Source organism: Ceratotherium simum, chromosome 2 (genome assembly GCF_057802395.1).
Source record: "Ceratotherium simum simum isolate JZ-2026a chromosome 2, ASM5780239v1, whole genome shotgun sequence".
NCBI classification, from domain to species: Eukaryota; Metazoa; Chordata; class Mammalia; order Perissodactyla; family Rhinocerotidae; genus Ceratotherium; species Ceratotherium simum.
The window spans coordinates 40,482,954-40,498,116 of NC_141901.1; the positions used below are offsets into that span (position 1 = coordinate 40,482,954).

General features: G+C 58.0%; 1 protein-coding gene across 5 annotated transcripts in view; it reads left to right on the forward strand.

The window, feature by feature from the left end:
- The first annotated feature begins 206 nt into the window (after nt 1–206).
- MEF2D (myocyte enhancer factor 2D) overlaps nt 207–15,163 on the forward strand; it is a 33,418-nt gene continuing 18,461 nt past the window's right edge. The window contains exon 1 of one of the 5 annotated variants that reach the window (XM_087441766.1): nt 207–608. The gene's annotated coding sequence lies outside the window, so the exon portion shown is untranslated. The other 4 variants (XM_087441758.1, XM_014791997.2, XM_087441743.1 and 1 more) reach the window with 4 other exon arrangements.

The following is a 15,163-nucleotide window of genomic DNA, read 5'->3' on the forward strand; positions in this document are numbered from 1 at the left end:
CTGGGTCTCGCCTCGCTACTTCGCTTGGCTCCGTCCCTTCCTCCCTCCCTCCCGTCTGGCGGAGGGATCTGCCGCTCCCGGCGCTGCAGCCTAGCTTTGGAGGGCGGTGGGGTGGGGGCCGACCCGGCCCGGCCCGGCCGGCCCCAGGGAAGCGAGGGGCGGGGACGCGTCCCCAGGACCGCCCCTGCTCCGGCCCCGCCCCTCCGCCCCCACGGGTTCCTCCCATTGGCCCCCCCACCTGTCCATCACCCCGGTTCCCCCACCCCTCAAGCTAGGCTGAGCTGTGCCTACGTCGGCCTCGACTCCTGGGGGCTGGAGGAGTTACCTTTGGAGCCCGAAAGGAGGAAGGAAGCAAAATATCAACAACAGCCGAGGCGGGTCGGGCGCTCGGCCCCGGTCCCCTGCTTGCCCGCCGCCCGCCTGCTCGCCCCCGCGCCCACGACGGGGGCCCAGGCCCCCCGGCGCCGCCCAGGGCCCGCGCGGACGCCGGCCTCATTTATTATTCCCCCCGCCCGGATCTGCGGCTTCCCAGTGTTGAAGATCTCTCGGACCAGGGGCGAGGGCTACCCCCTACCAGCTGTGACACCCCCCTTCCCCCAGCGGGGCCGGTGAGTAGGGAAAAATAATGCGCCTGCCGCTTTAAGAGGCCCCCTCCCCCACCCCGTTCTGGGGTTGGGGTGGAGGGTGGTCTAGACCGTCCCCCTGAGGGGTGGGATGGGGTGGCCTCCTAGGCTGGGAGGAACTCGCGGAGCGGGCTGTGTTTTCGTGTGGCGTTGGTGGGAGATTACATGGGGACTGTTTGTGTTAGGGAGTCGGCTGTGGGGGACAAGTGAAGTGGGCTGTAATTCCCTTAGGTGTTGGGGTCGGGGTGGGCTTGGGGGCGCGCTGGTCTGTTGGTGTCTAGGGGTTATGACGGCCTCCGAGTGGTCTGGGAAGGGGCGCCATCCTCAGAGGGGGTCTCCGGTGACAGCCGGGAGCGACTGACATTTTAACAGCCGGCCCTCCCTCCCTCTCCCTCTTCGCGCCGCCTGTTCCCTCCTCCTTGGCCCGAAATGGTGCAGAAGGGGGCCTGGGAGGGCGGCGGGAGGGTGGGGGCGGGGGGAGCCGCAGCTGTTTGGGAAGCGGGGGAGGGAGGGGGGATGTTGTTCAGATGACACCGGGGTGGTGGGTTGGGGTGCGTGAGTGTGTGTGTCCGGGGCCCCGGGTTTGCCGGGTGCCTGTGAAGTTGGGACGCGGAGTCACCACGGAGGTGGACACGCAGGACCCTTCCTTGGGATCTCTTAGCCTGCTTCCGAGACCCTTGATCTGATTTGTCAGCAGCCCCAGTTGAAGAACCCCCGGCCAGAAGTTTGCAGCTGTTCAGCATCTGGGCAAGAGTTCTCCGGCCCCTCTCTCCACCTTTGGCAGGCTGAACTGGGCCAAGAGTGGGGGTCTGGGGAATGTTGGAGGGGCTTTGGGGGAGGGAGGGCCAAGAAGACTAGAATGTATCTAGTCCCTCCCCCCAGTGCCAGCCCACATTCTATCAGGTTTGGGTCTTACAGGGTTTGGGGAAAGGGTCTCCCTCTCCCTAGTAATTCAGACTGACCTCTCAGCAGATTCCTGAGGTCTCTTCCCATAAAGGAGGGCTGCTGGGTGTGGGCACACTTGGAGCCACTGACTAGGTTATCCCAGGTTTGTCCTTCTGAGTGGGAGGTTCTCTCTGCCTCCCCTTAAGCAGTGCATTGTTGATGGGTTGGGGGAGGGCACAGTGGGTGGATCCTGTTTCCCCTACCCGGTGCCCAGCCCCACTCTTGAGGTCTCCTTGTAGGCCTGGTTTCTTTGGTTTGGGGGAAATCAAAGGCCCCTCTCCCCTCTCCCTTCAGTGGGTCTCCTAGGCAGTTCAGGGGCCAGCCTGGACTATGGGAAGTTCACCGTCTGGGGCGGTGACCTTGGGCTGTTCTGGCCTGGAGATAGGAGGGGAGCTCAGGCCAGCACGAGATTGGGTGTTTTGAAGTTTGGGAGCTGTTCACCTCCCACTCTCCTCCAACTCCCCAACAGGGAAGTCTTAGTGACCAAGGAGAGCATTGAAAAGGCACATGTTAGTGTTCACAGATGTCTGCCTGCCTGTGGCCGCCGGGTCACACCCGCCCCAGGACTTAGCCTGGCTGTCCCAGCTCCCACGGCCTGCCTGGGAATGAATTTCCTTCCTGTGGTTTCCCAGTGTGTGGGGCAGGAGATGGGGGTGGGGTGGGATCAGTGTGAGGGTTGCTGAGGACCCATTTGTATGGGGTGATTGGGGGACACTGGAGCTTATGTATAGCTCTTTCCCCACTTCCGCCACACAGGCATTTGGACCGTTGGGTCTCAGTGGTCATATTTTCTTTGTTGTAACTCCTCTACCCTGCCAGCACATCTCATATGTGTTTGTATATGTGTATGTAAGTGTATGTATGTGCATGTACATTTGTAGGGGGAGGAGTCTGGGGAAAGGAGGAGCATTCCCTCATGCTCCTTTAGAGACCAGAGAAGTCGAGCTTTTTACCTGAGATCACACAGCAAATCTGTGTTAGAGCTTTAGTCACACTGCCACTAGTCTTTCAGGCACAGCTTCATAGTAGGAAGAGACCGTAGGAAGGAAGACACAATCCTTGCTCTTGGAGGCCTTGGTCCAAGGGGAGAAGCAGGACCCAGTCAGAGAGCATCATAACCCTTGTGTTGGGGGATGGGCATGGGAGATTAGGCTGGAGCTTCTGTCTGCTGTATCCAAGGCCTGGAACAGAGTGGCAGAGGACTTGGAAGGGTAGCGAGCGCTGACCATTGTCCACCTCACTCTGTATCTGCTGCCCCTGGGCTGAAGGGGCCTGGGCGTCCCAGTTCTGCCCCGCTTGGCTCCTGGCTCATCTTATAGGCTGGGAGATATGATAGTCTTTCTGGCTGCTGTTATATAATCTCTCTCCAGCAGGTTTTTTTTTTTTTTTTAATCTTCCCTGGGTCTTTCCTGGGAGGTGTGATGAGGGGAGAAGGTGGAGGGTAAACTCCCCAGGTGGGGGGCTAGAGGACTAGTAGCAAAGAGGCTGGGATAGGCCCCCTGGTCCCTGAGAGGTAGAGGGGAGAGGAGGCCTTGGAGTTAGACCGGGACTGATTGTGACCTAGCCCCTCCCACCCTCTTCCTCTGACCCTGCCCTGGGAAGGTCTCTCTCATGTGGGCATCCCTGGCCTTGTGCCCTCAGAGAGGCCTGGCCCTCCGCTCATGCTGTAAACCTTCACCTTCTGGCCAGCGGGGCCCCCTGCCCTCCCTGTTTGGCACTGGGTCCAGAATCTCAGTGCTTACCCTGGCCTGGTGTGGGTGGGCCCTGTGTTGAACACTCTGCCACCCACTTCTGTACCTCTGCGGGTGCAAGGGGAGGCAGGGATAGATGAGTGGGTCCAGCATTTCCCTAGTTGTATTTGGAGCCAGGCCCCTGCTTCTCTGCCCCTCTAGTCCAGAGGGTGGTGGCCTTATTGGAGAAGACGAGTTGGTGGGGTGGGTAATAGAGGCCTCGACCTCTTGGGCACAAGTCATGGTTGGTGTTCACCTGGGTTCTGTCAGTTTATATGAGGATCAGATGTGGGCCTGGAACCCATCCTCAAGTGTCAGATTCTGGGTCTTGTGGCATGTGGTGGCGGGGTCTCCCCACCCCTTCAGGCCATGGCTGGGACTCTCCAGGCTCTCTGAGGCCAACTGGTTTGCGGCAATTATCTCCCTTTAAAGGGAAGAAGGAGATGGTGGTGGGGCCGGCATAGCCTCAGCATCACTGTAATTGCTGGTGGCTTTTATGAGCCAGGCATGGGGCCGGAGTCCGGCCAACCGTCTGTCCTGTCCCAGTTTGGTTACTTACTCGGGGGGGAGGGGAAGGTGTTAGGTACTAGCAGCTCTGCTCTGGAAGCTGGACACCTTGCTGTGCTGCAGTTGATGTCGCCTTGTCTGTCCACAATTGCAGCAGGCAGGCTGGGGCTTAGACCTCAGGAAGAACTTCCCAATGGAGCTAAATGGGAGAGAGAGAGATGGCTCTAACTTGGCCTGGGAAAGAAGGGGGTCTCAAAGCACTTTCTTCTCCAGTGGCTCTTGGTGGCTTTGCTGAAAGGCCTTGAACTTTGGCCTCGTGGGGATGGTGCTCTTTGGCTCCTGGAATATTTATTTTCCCTTCTCTTCCCCTGCCTGGGGCTGAGAGTCTTCTGGGGCTGTGGGGGCTGGGTGGGGGTCTGTGCGGACGGGCATGCCCAAATGCACCTGGGAAGTCCACAGCATTTCGTGGTGGCACACACGCATGAAGGTGTGTGGCGCATACACACCAGTGTGTAGACACCCACGGAGCAGCTGCCGCCCTGTGGGGGGTGGGGGGGTAGTGAATGGCAAAGATGATTAAAGGATTGGAGACTGGGGATAGGGTGCGGGGACTGGAGGCAAGAATGCGAAGGGCGTGCAAGCACTCTGGAGAGAGAAGGGTTGACTAGAGCAGGAGGGATTGAGGTTAGACCACAGACAGGCAGACCTAGAGTGTGCCTTGTGAGTTGAGGAGCTCCGGCTGACTTCCATCACTACCCCTCACAGCCCCCTCCCCCGCATTTATTCCTCTCTGTGGTCCTGGCCCAGCCTGCCTCTGCCCCTCACTGACCGTGTGCCCTTGGGTAAGTCAGCTTTCTAGATGTGCAGGAGTTTCACCAAGCCTTGTGGTGATCAGAGCACCCCGGTGTTTGTTGCTGGTCTCTGTTGCCCTCCCCACTCACCCTGATGAGCGAGGCCACTCTGAGGTGTCAAGATTACATCTGAGCCCTCAGGCATTTTGGGGCAGATCCCTGGCCTGGGTGATCCCCAAGGCCCTTTGCATCTCATTTTTCCTTTTCTGAGGCTGCTGCTACAACCTGTCCTTCCTGGGAGCCTAGCCCTGCTTCTGGCCCGGCGTGGAGACAGGGGGATGCATTCGTTGATTCTGCACAGGACCCCCATAGCCTTGGGGAGGGGAGGCCGTGGTACCTGCCCTGGGTCTTTCTCCCTTCTGCTGTAGGGTGGGAGGGGAGGGGTTTGTCTGGAGCTCTTGCTTGTTGCTAGCCACACCCAGGCGGGACCATATTTACTCATTTAAACTCACCCTCCCAGGAGGCTCTGGGCTCTAGGCCTGGTCACTGACCTTGGCCTGGTGCCTCTGGCGGAGTGCTCTGGCCACTCCCCTAGGAGTTGGGCAGACCAGGGAAGCATATAGAGAAGGAGCTTTTTTTGACCCCTGGTCAAGAGAGCTTTACCCTCAGGCAGTACCCACTCTCCCTGTTTTCCAATATACTTTGGAGACAGAAAACTAAAACTTTTCAGGTTCCTGGGGACTGGAAGAAGGAAACTTCCATTTGCTGAATCCCTGTGTGCCCAGCTCTGTACTGCGCATGGAAACGTATGGAGACTCATTTATTTCTCTCCACAACTGTTTTTTGTATTTGGGGAGACTGAGTCAGAGATTTAAGGGACTTGCTCCAGCTTTCCCAGTTAGGAGGTTGAGGGAAGGCTCCTGCTCTGCAGGTGGGGCAGTGGAAAAGGAGGTCCAGGGAGACCGGCGAGAAGGAGCAGGATTTGGTGAAGGGAAGAGCTAACCTAGTAGGATTCCCTGGCAGAGGGCAGAGGATTAGGGTTTGGTGGCAAGTTGAGGGGGGGGGATGTGCTTTCTGAGAAGGTATTGTCTTCTGATTGAGTGCCATGGGAGAAAAGCCCCAAAGCAGGGATATGAAGGCAGGAATGGATGACACTCAGAGACCCCTCCTGGGTACCCGTTAGTCCCCCCTTCAGCTACCAGCTGAGATGGATGAGGAGAAAGACTGGAGCGGGAAGACTTGAGCCACAAGAGTCCTGGGCTTGTCTGAAGGCAAGACACAAGGCCGAAGTGAGCCTCCCAGGTCCGGAAATTAGGGAATCTGCGCTGGAAGGAACATGCCTTAACTCTCAGGTGGAGGGAGGCCCTGCCTGCTCTCAGCCCGGGTTGTGCGGGGAAGCACTGTGCTCAGAAGTCAGCCCACCTCTGCCGCTTATTCCAGGTGACCTTGGGCAAGTCCCTGCCCACCTCTGAGTTGGTTTCCATTTCTGTGAAAGAGAGATGCCTCACTGGGAAAGGAAGGTGGTTCAGGGGGAAAATGTGTGGTACTCCACACAGAGCGGGTGCTTAGAAAGTGGGTGCCTCCTTTCTTCCAGACATCAGCTCCAACCCTAAGCAGCCACCCAGAAGCTGGGGTGAGGTCAAGGTCCCTGGGTGGGGACTTGGTGTGGAGGGGGACTGAGGAGGCCCTGAGGAGACCTCCAGGCCTGGGGCTCAGTCTGACCCTGGGATGGGCTGGGGAAGCTGAGTCCAGCCCTGCCCTCCCCAGCCAGCTGTCTCCTTGTCTCAGAACCTACCCCCTCCACACTTCGCCCCACGACTCTTAACAAGTCCCTCTGGCTGCATGCTCACTTACTCCTCAGGATTTCACCACCCCCACCCCGCCAGCAAATACCTGGAGTTGAGGGTTGGGAGAATAAGGAAAAAGAGGGAGCTCATCCCCGAAGCTCAAGGGAAAACACACAGTGGGAGTGGGCGTGGGTGGGCAAAGGAGGGGTCGGTCTCTTTGCCTTTGCGTGGAGTCTTCCACTCCAGCTGGATCAAGTAACATGGACACAAGGGGATGGAGCAGATGACCTCAAACCTCGAGCTTTTCTCCTTAAAGCACACATGTGTTATGTGTATGGTGAGGGACGATGGTTGGAGGTAGAGCAGGAGGAAGGGCTGATCTTAAAGGGGTGCTCAGGCCTTCCTAGTCACATCTCTCCTTGACCTCTGGGCCCCTTTCCTCCTGCCCCCACAGCTGCCTGCCTCTCTGCTGATTCCCCTTTGCATACCCCATGGCAGGCCTGTGGGGCCCAGGCTGACCGGGTGGGGACAGGTGTCCTGGCCCAGCTGCTCCCTCTTGTCTCCCCCACCTGTCAGCCCAAGGGGTGGGGAGCTGATGGGGAGGGGAGAGGAGGAACCTCTTGGCCCCTCACCTGCTCCCTGGGGTGGGGCCCTGCTTGTAAAGTACAGCAGAAGGATTGAGAGTAGACAACAGGCAGGACTTCCCACTCAGGGGAAGGATAGCTCCAGATCATAGGAATGGCAGAGAAAGCTTGGTAGGCAGGGGTCCTAGCTGGCAGAAATCAGAGGGGTCTTTGCATAGTGGCTTCATGAAAGGGTGAGGAGCACAAATCAAATCAGGGGGCAGGTATTTGCATAGCTGTGTGCAGGTACGCCCCCCCCCCCCACTGGCCGCCTGGCCCCCTCCCATCTGGCTGGGCATCTTAGCTTCACCTGGCACCTGTCCTGAAAGCAGCAAGCTAATCCTGTAAGAGCTGCCTGGCCGGCCGCCTCAGCAGGCCCACGCAGCCGCACTGCCCACCCTCCCCTGCCAGGGGCTTAGAGGACTGTCCTTCGAGTCAGAAGGAGACCTGGCCGCCACCCTGAGCGGCCCCTTTAAATCCTGCGTGGCTTCCTGAGGTCATGATGTCTCTAGGAGGATTTGCTTTCCCTGATTGGATTGGCCTCCTTCGCCCCCCTGGCTGTAATTGTGCGTGGACACATCACATTCTGAGCCTCCACCTTCCCTTCCATCAGAATTGGTGCTGGCCAGTCTGAAGACCCAGGCCTCAGGCCCCCTGCCCTCTCTCCTTGTCCTCACTTCCCAGCAGCCAGGGCTCGGACCCCCTTCATCTGCTTCAGCCAGAGCAGCCCTGCCCCTGTTCTGTGGGAGGGAAGAAGGGATCTTGCTCTTTAAATAAGGGGAGAAACCACTGGCCTGGAAGAGAAGGCCCTTCTGAGACTGTCTACTGCCTGCTTTTCTCCACTTTTTCCTCTTCATCCTGCTCTTCTTTTGGCCAGGGGCCCACACTCCCTAGTTACCCCATGCCCTCATTTCCATGGGAAGTCCCTCCCCTGATCTAACCATTAGCCCACCTGCTGCAGTGGCAAGTAGCCCAGACCCAGCACTAGTGGCATTATGCTCACCCCAACGGCTCTCAAGCTGACCCGCCCCCAAGGCCCCAGCTGCCACTTTCACTTCTGTCTCCTGAGACCCCAGAGGGAAGTTGGGTGGGGAGGTGGAAGGTGACACACTAACCGTCCCAACCGCCCCCACCTCTCCTCAGCCAAGGCTTCGGATGGACAGGGGCCCCTGTCCACCACTCTCATCTAGAGGCCTGAAAGTAGGTTAGGTTGCAGTATTAGAGTTGGCTACAGTAGGAGGGATGGTGGTTAGATAGCAGGAACGACTTCCCAGGATAGGAGACCACTGCCAGGCTTCATTGTTTCAGAGGGTGTGGCTGGAAGTGTAGATACTACACCTGGACAAGCGGAGGTCCGCTTGACCTCTTCCTGGTAGGCAGGGGACTGGTTGTCTTCCAGCTCCCCTTGGTTGGAGTGTAGTGCCGGGGCCCCGATGCTCTCTCAAATGTTACCAGCTGCCCATGCTGGGTTGGGTGACTTCTAACAAAGCAAATTTGAGCCCCAGAGACTAATTTGAGGCCAGGAACTCAGCCCTGGGAAGTCCTCTCTGTAGTCTTGCATATATCTTGTCTGCTGTACTAGACCATTTCCTCTCATTTTGCACTCTTGGGGTGGATTTTAGAAATGGGAATAGAGGTAGAAGTAAAGGACAAGCCACTCCTATCCTGTTGCTGCCCTGACCTTGGCACTGAGGGGGGGGAATGGGGAGTTTCTTCTGGGGAGCCCCCAGACCGGTGTGGAGCCATCACACTTCACCCCATGAATTTATTAAACTCCTCTAGCTGCAGTGCTTGCTTATTCCTCATAATTACACCTCCCCCCGCCCCTCTCCCTTCCTGGACAGGGGACCTGGACAAGAGTGGGGGACCCGGTTGGACTGAGTGCTCTAGACAAATAATACTATCACGGGTGTTTATCAATTCAGGCATGCTTTCTGGAGGAGAAGGATGGGACTGGAGGCCTGAGGTACCAAGAACACTACCTGGGGTCCCTAAGTGCCCAGGGATGCTGGTTTGGGGGTGGCCCAGGTCCTGGAATGGGAAGTTGAGCCTGATGGAATAAGGTCAGAGACACTATGCAAATCCCCATGCAAATGAGTAGTGGTGAGTCATTACTGATCGTGAAGCAAGGCTCAGGCTTGGGTCCTAGAACTGGCCCCACTAATGACCATGACATTGACGTTAGGCCAGTCGCCACTCAGTAACTAGAAGCAGGGGCCCAAGCCCTGGGTCTGATAGGCATTCCAGGTGTGTGAGGAGGTTGGGATGGCTGAATCTCTGCTGCCAGGGCCTTGTGTGCCCCACCTGGCACCTGCCCTGGCTGACCATGAGCCTCTGTCAACCCTTGGCCATCTGTTGTGGGGCTCACTGCTCAGAAAGCACCTCTCTCTTCATCAGCCCCGTTTCTACTCTCTTCTGGCCTCCACATTGCCCTCCCCCTGCAAGCTGAAGGATAGTGCACCCAGCCAGGCCATCTTTTCTGTTACCTCTCTGTGGAATCCCAGTCCTGGCCTCCCTTCCTGTGGGCCTCTCACAGGAACCCAATTTCCAGGCTGGAGGGGCACTTGGGTACCTAGTCCACTCCACCCACCCATTGTACTGGCCAGTGGGGTGAAGCCTGGAGGGAGGAGGAGGCAGTGACTTATTCAAGGTCACACAGTGAGTTAGGGCCAGAGCGGGGACTAGACCCAGGCATCCAGAATCCCTGCCCGGAGCCCCCATAGTTCCCTGGGCTATTCATGGCTCTACTTTACCCACTTCTTTTCTACTAGGACTCAATCTCCTGTTGCCCCCAGATTCTTCCTGAGATCAGGCTGGGTGGCTCTAGGAACTGTCGAGGTTTGGGGGGTTCCTGGGAGCCAGTCCAGAGGCCACTAGGGGAAGGTCAGAGCCTGGGGTGGGAGGTGTTGGAGCCTGGGGGGCGGGGAGGCTGGCTGCTGCTTCTGTAGGGAGGCATACAACCTCACAGCTGCTACAGGAAGGATGAGAGCTAGACTACAGGAAGGACAAGCTGGGGTGGGGAAGCAGTGGAGGAGGCTCAGGAGACAGACCCTCACTGGAGAGGCATCTCCTGGGCAGAGAACAGGATGACCCCGTCCCAGGAGATTTGCCAAGGAGAAGAGGGCGGAAAGTCTAGGGTGGGGCTTGAGAGAGTTGTCCAGCGGAAGCTGGAGGGAGGGCTCCCAGCCCTGCTCCCCACGCTGGTGCTCCTCTTGGCAAGTCGATTCCTGTCGCTTCAGTTGAGGCTACAGTGCCTGCCTCCACTTGCGTTCCTAGGGCGCCTGGGACCTGAGACCACCCCTGCCCCGGGTCCAGCTTTCCTGGACTGGTCCTTCCCTCCCTCCCCCCCAGCCTGACAGCCCGCCCCCAGGTCCCTTGTCGGTGAGTTAAAATTAGCTCGGTGCCCAGGCTAAAAATAGCCCCTGCCCAACCCTGAGGCTGCTGGGCTGGGGGAGGGGAGTCCCCGAGGGAGGGGAAGATGGTGGGAACCAGAGGTTCGGGGAGTGAGCCTGCCAAACAGAACTTTAAAGGGAGGAGGATCAGGGATGGGGACTCGCCTGTGCCTTTGAGAGCAGACCCCAGAAGAACTCTGGGGTGAATGAGAAGAGGCTGCCATGGGGGAGGGGCCAGAGAGAATGGAGCATAAGAGGGAGACCAGAGAGGAGCAAGGGAGCAGTGGTGGGCAACAGGCTGGGGGGTGGGACGGTGTGAGACCCCAGCACTGCCTTTGCTCAGACTGCGGAGGGGTAATGCCCCCACTTTGGGGCCAGTGCAGTGTTTGTGAAGGAAGGGCTCCTTGTGTAAATACCCCAGGGGCTGTGAACCCCTGGGCCCTCGTGCCTGGGCCCGATCTTTCAGTGTTTGGGGGTGGTCACTGGGTTCACCTTCCCACCCTGTCTTCCAGAGCTCCTCAGCATGTGTCTCTGCTTAGAGGGAAGAGGTCCCAGAGCTGCAGTTCCGAGAGTGACTAGGAAGGTTGTGAGTCCTGGGGGTGGGGTAGGAATGGAGGCCCTGGGCCTGTGCTCACCTCTGCCCACTCTCAGGGCCTGCCCTCGGGGCTGGGGAGATGCTCCATCCCAGGCCAACGGGGTCTGGGCCCTGTCCAGGTCCCCGAGAGCCCCTTGCCTCTCCCTGCCCTCGCCTTAGGTGGAATCTCTCCTTCCCTTGTCTGTCTCTTGGCTGGACTGCAAGTTTTCAGAGGACAGGGGTGGTGTCCTGTCAAGTTACGCCCCCACCACCGGCCTAGCCTCAGGCTCCTGCGAGCAGCTGTCGCACCTGTCTCTTGTTCTCTACCTGTTTCTCTCTGAATCTTTATCTCTGTCTGGTCTCGCTCCCTCTCTCTGACCCTCTCTTTGTCCATCTCTGCCTCTGTGCCATGCTCTGCCTTCCTCTTGGCCTCTCTACCTCTTTTTCTCTGTCTCCTTTCCGCGTCTGTGTGTCTGTCCCCCTCTGCCACCCCCTTCGTGTCTGCCGCACCCACGCCTCCTCCCTCGTTAGCAAGCAGACTGCTTGAGGCCGCCTGACTGTGGGGGTGACAGGTGGATTGGATTGTCACCCCCTCCCCCAGCGCCTGCTGCTTATTTCATGCCCTGCAGCCCAGCCACGGGGAAGGGGCGGGAGGAGGGATGACAGCTGTCTCCAGCGCCTCCTGCCTTCCCCTCCAGTCCACAGCCTGCAGCCCTGAGCAGCCTGGGAGGAAGGGATGAAGGGCCTGCTTTAATGAGAGCTGTCTTTCTCACCGTGTGAAAGAGCAGGGTTGAAACCCATTGCTCTGTGATGGGCGGCTGCTCACTCAGCCTCTCTGAGCATCTGCTCCATTTTGACCTGCACTGGTATGGCAGCTCTGGAAGCAGATGCCCTGCAATTCCTCTGAGCCTCTGGGACGGAGGGTGGATATGGGTGGAAGGGAGAAGGGTGGCTGGTACTGCCCTGACACAGCAGGAGAGAGGGGCTGGAGGCTAGCCATTGGAAGGCACTTCTCCTGCAGCTCCCCAGGAAGGGCTGCCCGGCTGCAGCTGCAGCTCCAGGAGGCCCCCCTGACCTCTCCCCACAACTCTCCCCACTGGCCCCAGGCCACCCTCACACAGGAACTGAGATAGCATCATTCTGAAACCCGAGAATGGTTTGAATATTGCTCAGGTACCAAGAGGTGTTACATTGGGGGAGGCAGGGGCCTGTTTCTTCTCCCATATCCCCTCCAAACCAAGACCCCCTTTAGGGTACATTTCGTATATTATTTGCACCTCATTTACATGTAAACATGACCCACAAGTTCCTGTTGGGTCTTTAACCCAGCTTGGAACAAGGGCTGTCCATGGGGGTCCTTCTGGATCCCCCACCATCTCTGGTTCCCTCAGCCCCTCCTCCTCGTCGAGGGTGGTGTCAGATGAGCCTCCTGCCCTGAGTCCTCTCTGGTCTCCATCTGCTAAGGCTTCTCTGCAACCACCCTTCTCCCCCAGACGGTAGGCCTGAGCCTGCCTCTCTGAGGCTCAGCCCTGCTGCCATCCTCCCTTCCTCTTTGCTCCTTCTATCTCTGTCGGAAAAGGCCCTACCTCTGTCTGCCCCCACCTCCCGCCCCCCAGGAGGTCCACCCTGCCCAGCCCTCTCCTGCCAGTGCTGCCCTGAGTGGGTGAATCAGGAGTAGCCAGAGCCTTCGAGGGGGTGCTTTTGGTGACACAGATGCTGCCAGCCCAAGGAGTCATAGCTGTGGCCTGAGGTCAGGATTGGGCGGGCCTTGGGGCCTTCAGAGCAGGAGGGCCACCCTGACCAACCCCCTGTCTCCATGGCAGCGTTAAGCTCTCCCAAGCCCTGGGCACCAGGAGAAGCAGCCAAAAGCCAGGTCATCTGGGAGGGCTTCCTAGAGGAGGAGCAGGCTGGAAAGGAGAAGAGAAGTGGGGCCAGCCTGGGGAGAAAAGGCTCACATCTGGAGAACAGATGCCCAGGCCTCTGGCTCCTGGCAGTTGGTTAGGTAATTAGGCAGAGGGCTAATTAAGGAGGTCCAGGTGTTCATTAAAACCTCCCTAATTGAGTAGGAGGGAAGCTTGGACAGGATAGACCCGCATACCTTGGATAGGGTCAGTTTGGGATCCTTTGCGCCCACCCAGGCCCCAGCCACCCCTTCTTCCAAAGTCAAGGCTGAGTGCATGTTTTTGCCCCAGGACTTTCAAAGACTGCAACAATGTAGAATGGATAGCGGAAGGGGGAAAAGAATAGTACAGACGTAGCCTGTTTTTGGAGGAGGGCTCCTGGTTAGATAGGAGGAAGGACTGCCCAAGGCAGGGCATCTTCTCCTCTGGCAGTGTTGGCACAGACATAGGAGCAGCAATGGAGAAGGGGCCCTGGGAACGTAGAGTTATAAAAAGTGCTTTGGGGCTACCTTGGCAGAGATTGGGGAAAGACGAGCCCTGGTCTTTTTAACCCTGACTTCCCGTTGTCAAAGGATGCTCAGTGGGTCTCTGTGGCTTCCCTGTCTTCTCAGCTCTGATCCTTCTCGCATCCCAGCTCCCCCAGCATGAGGCGGGGGTGGGGGGTGGGGGGGCGGTATAGGAGATCAGCCAGGGAGCTGGTTGCCAGGCGACAGTTGCCTAAGCAACCCCATCCTCTCCATCTCCATGTGCTCAGGGCTGCTCCTTAGAAGACTTCAGAGTCTCACCCTCTGCACCAGCCAGCCCTAGGGTGGGGAGGGTTGAGGACTGGAGTGGCAGGGGTGGTTGGAGGGTAGGTGGTGTCCAAAGGACAAGCTTCAGGGACAGCTGGGAGAGGAAGTGTTCTGTCTCCACAGAGGACAGAGTGAGAGGAGCTGGTCCTGCAGCAGGACTGATGGGAGTTAGACCACAAGAAGGACTTCTCACAGGGTCTCACCAATGAAACAATCCTTTCTTCCTGAACAGACATTTCCTGAGCTCCTCCTTGCAGGGGATAGAGTGGTAAAAAAGATGGATGTGGTTCCTGCCCTCAGGAAGCTTCAGTCTCATTGGGAGCTTGGCATTTAATAGAAGCACAGAATTGTAATTTACAACCGTGATAAGTGCTAGAAAGAAAAGAACAGGATACGCTGAGAGTGACTAATTGGGAGAACCAAAGGAATGAAGTTAGATGGCAGGAATGATTTTTCTGAGGATCGTGAGAGCAGAGAGAGGATTTTCTCCCAACTTGGAGGAAGAGGGTATTGGCCATGAGCTGAGAGAGCTTACATCTCAGCAGGAATTTGCTTATGAACCAGAGGTGGCCAGTGGGAGATGTAAAGTGGGAGGGGGAGGGAAGGTAGATGCTATAAGCCGGGGGAGTGCAACAGTGACTGCATTTGCCAGTCTAGATTGGGGGTTTCAAGGGGATTTCAACAGCAGAGAATCCTGTTTAAAAGCTCTCTTCTTTGCCCCCCCTTGCCCTTAGTGTGCCCTCCCCACCTTGCCTGCCAAGCCCGTACCACTGCAGCTCTAGAAAGTACAGCCTTTGGATTGCACTGGGAAGCAGGGGAGCTGAAATCCTTGGGCGGAGCCTTTGCAGTGGGGGTTTGGCAGAGGTGGGGGTCACAGGCAAGGAATGAGGTGGCTGCTGGGCCACTCAGGGCTGGCTGGGCTGGTGTTGGTATTGTCCTAGGGGGTATGTGAGGGGGAACAGTAGGAGGCTCAAGGCCTATGGAGCATCTTGAGGACAACAGAGAGAGGAAGAAGGTTCTGGGATCCCTCTCTGGGGAGAGAGAGGGATGGAGGGTCCTTCTAGGTGTAGGGAGGGAGCACATTGTTTTCTGAAGATATCTGGACAAAGCAGAAGCTCTCTTTCCAGCCGGGCTAGGGAAAGCCCAGGGGACAGTCCTGGCTCCTCCCAAGTCCATAGAGTCCCTGCCATCCCCTCCCCTTCCCTCCATGGCCAAGATGCCAAGGCTGAACTTTGGCATCTACTGTGGTACCGTGGGGGCCACGGTTGAGTGGAGCTGGAAGGGCTCCAAGGAAGCTCAGCAGCCTTTGGAAATGGGGGCTGGGGAGGGGGTTCCTAATTACAGGTGTGTCTGTCATCAAACACCCCAGTGACACCTCTGCCCAGGTTGGAGGGGAGGTCAGACAGAGGCTCCTTGGATACCTCTGCCCAGGTTAGGTTGCGGGGAGGTGAGAGCTCACCTTTCTGGACTCTGCAGTGGGGCCCTGGCAGGGGCTCTGT